The sequence below is a fragment of the Corvus brachyrhynchos genome, unplaced genomic scaffold (genome assembly GCF_000691975.1).
Source record: "Corvus brachyrhynchos isolate BGI_N302 unplaced genomic scaffold, ASM69197v1 scaffold324, whole genome shotgun sequence".
Taxonomy (NCBI): Eukaryota; Metazoa; Chordata; class Aves; order Passeriformes; family Corvidae; genus Corvus; species Corvus brachyrhynchos.
In genome coordinates, this window is record NW_008246067.1 from 742,545 (window position 1) to 746,330 (window position 3,786).

Genomic DNA, 3,786 nt, shown 5'->3' on the forward strand with positions numbered 1-3,786 from the left:
CAGTATAAAATATTCATTTGTTAACTATGAGCAATAATTAGCTCAAGGCACAATTAGTACAATAACTTCCAGTAATTTTGGCCAGTGAAGCCCACATTTTGCTCATAATATTTAATAAAATATTTAAAAGTGTGACTACTTTTATATAATCATCTTTAAACACCAAACTAAGTTATTTTAATCAATATACTTGTTTTAAGTAAAAGCCATTTAATCTTCTGACTTATACATTAACCTTCCATTAAGTATTAGTGAAGAAGTTAAATGCACCTTAGTCAATAATGCTAATGCAGGAACTGTTGTATTACCTATGGAGAAATGCGTATTCATATTATGTTAAAGTGGCTATCCTTAACGATTAGCTATTATATGTCAGGAAACTGATCATAAATTTGAAATATTCTGTAGGAAAATGAATTATAATGTTGAAACTGAGTTCTCTGTACTGTAATAATTTTGAAATGAGGTCATCTACTTCTCCTGGTCAGTGCTTTTTAAGGCAATGATATTGAAGTGATGAAGATACCCTTGATGATACTTTAACCTCACCTTGTGGTTTCACATCTTGGTAGGTAATAAATGAGACTGGTAATTGTGCTATACTAAATGAAAATATATGAATCTACCCACAGGTATATGAAGAAGTTGTTTTAGCATAAATTCTCATTTCTCTGTTTCTACCTAGAAATGCCTGAATGTACCACTAAGATCAGCAATATGCTACAGTTACACCAAAATATTTCTCTGTATTTTGGCCTAAATTAAAGTGTCAAACTAGCTGTTTATAGATCTTATTCTATATGACTTTTTCTACCTTTTTCTCCTTTAACATGATTTATCCTCAACCAGTTTGTCCTGCAAGATATATTTTTTACATTATCCTGGCAAAGTGCTTTCACAGTGGGATATTACCTTTTCTCCTGTTCTTGTCTGCATATTCTTGCTGTTTTGCTTCTGTGAGATCTGCTGCTTCTGTGGGTACTGGGTGAGCTAATTCAGCTGCCTGATCTAACACCAAATTTTTTTTCAAAGGATATTTTTCTCTTGGGTCAACCATCAAAATCAATTCTTCCTTTGTTTCCTGGTAGCTGTGGCCAGTATGAGGCAAGAAAACCTATGGGCAGGGAATTCAAGAGGGTCCCTGTCTTTTTTCAGTTCTCAATTGTTAATTTAGCATTTTTGTGACACAAAATGGTACCTACATAATACATAGTGCAGGTCATCATGAAGGAGACAGCAAAAATTTGCTCAGGTGGCCATTAAAGTGGTCTACAAAAATGTGTTTAATACAGATTGTTACTTTAAAGAAAGGGGGGAAGAAAATGAAAGGGAAAGTACACATACATTTGCAAATAAAAATAAAATAATTTTGCCTGTGTTTGAGGACAGCCATCAGCATTTCTCAGGGTATCACTTTTATAAAATTGTTGAATTTATTCCCTCATGATGTAGTGCTGTTTTTTTCTGATCCTTCTCATGTCTTTGTTTCAGCACTGTAAGTGATTATTCCACTCACATTCACCTCTGTTTGTCCTTTTTCTATCATTTGAGTGCCTTCTGCTGACTTTACAAAATTGTGTCCCTGAATCCTTTAAGGTACATTTGGATTCAGTACATTTGAAGAAACCCAAGATCTCAAAGGTAGAATTTAATTGGTTATTAAATAGTAAATTGCAAACACAGATTGGCATTCATATAGCAGTATGATAATATATTAATTCATATAAAAACACTGAGAAATCTCTCCTCTGAATTCTGAATAAAATATCTTTTTAAAATATTTCTGATATTTAGGAGCTTTTTTCCTACCCCATAGGCCAATCTCACTTTTTTCTCACTATCATCCATCTACATTAAACTAGAAAGCGATTTAAATGATTATATAGAACATTCATACAATGGATTGAAGATCCCAAATACCTTCCAGCTCCATCAAAAATGCCAAGATTTTCATTCAGTGGTCATTAAAATAAAAAGCTAGACAATGATTTCCACATCTTTCTTACCCAAATACCTAGTATTTCCTTTTTTCTGAGAGCTTATAATACTTCAGAATTCTGCAGTGTTGAATGGTATGCTCAAAGACAAGCTCTGGCTATGGTCGCTATGGTCACTAGACAGTAGCAGTTGTATGCTGCTTGGAAATGCCATTATTTTCTTACAACATATAAAACTTGTTACTAAAAGGTACTGGCTAGGCATATTGTTGCTGAGACAGTACTATTAAATGTTCGATCATATTGTAATTTTACTCTCTCTTCCATACAGGAAAAGTTTGACACAGACCACTGAAATTGTTATGTCCCTGACAGCAGTTGTGAAAGAGAAGGAACAGATTCTCAGTATCTCCACAGCTACTTGAAATGTACTACTTTGAAACAAGTAGATTGCTAATGTAAAATAACTTACCAGCCTCACATGATTTTAAATTGTATTTCTGAAAAGAACACATATATTTTTCTCTATGTGTAAAATCCATTTTATATTGGAGCACTACAAGACAAAGCACATTTGCTTACAACTAGTAAAAGAAAAAAGTTCCCTAAATTTCCTCTGCTTGAAATATAATATGAACTGAAACTATGACACTGTGATAAAAAGACCACTCTTCTGTAACACTGAGGTATCTCTACAAACTCTCTTTTCCCTTTAAGCTGTCAGTTTTGGTATCAAAGATGTATCATTTGAATACCTATGTCAAATACCCTCTTCATTCCATTATCTACTTCTTTCTGATTCACTCTATCTGAGTTCGATCTGTTTGTTACAGTTCTGACACTTGAAATGTTTCTTTGGTGCATTTCTTTCAATGGGTGAGAACATTCAGACACAGTATTAATGATAAACAAACCATTATCAACTCCAACTCTCCTCTTAACCAGTTTTTGATTTATGGTCCTTACTCCCGATTCTTAGTCTAATGAAGCTTCCAATTTTCATTCTCTTAGTAATACACATTTAATTTAAAAACCCCAGTTAGGAAGTCTCACATTTCGGGCATCCATTTAAGTCTTCCTTCTTAATTTCTCCATGGCTGTTCTTCATAGTCCTCTCATAACAGTGTCAGTTTAATACCTTCAGTTTTTTCCAAATTCCACTGGAATTTGGAAATAAAAATTCCACCTCATAAAAATCTTCCACATCTTCTTTTTAAGAAACTCCTTCTCACACAGATGTTTGTTCAGTCTGCCACATCTTCACCACTCTCAGAGATATGTGGTGATGACTGATGCATCACTGAAGGGTACCACTGTATCTACCTTTTCACTTCCTTTTAGGTTGCTCATTTATGCCTTCATGAGTCCTCCCACTGCTGGTTTATATTGAGTATGGGTTTATTTTGTGTAGGAACACATCCACCTCCTGTAGAAAAATTTGTTGATAATATCTTTAGTCAGCACAGTCCACAGAATAGACATCCATCTCTGTGATCACCACATGTAGCAAAGCATTTCCTTGCAACCCTTAATAATGTAAGCATTATCATAAAAACAAAAACCCAGCAGTTGTAATGAATGGCTGGAAAAGATGAGAATATTCAAGGTAACTGATAATGTCTCATATCCCTTCAAAAGCAGGAAATCTCTACGTTAACTATCTGTGTGATCCTGTGTTGTACAGCACTAGGCACAAAACATGGAACACAATTCTATGACCGAACTAGTTGAGCTAATGCTGAATCTAAAACCAAAACTTATCATATTGGACAATTTTGTCTATCAGCATCCATTTCCATTTAACTGCCTTCCCTGATGCTTCCAAATTCCTCATCTTTGCCAGCAATCT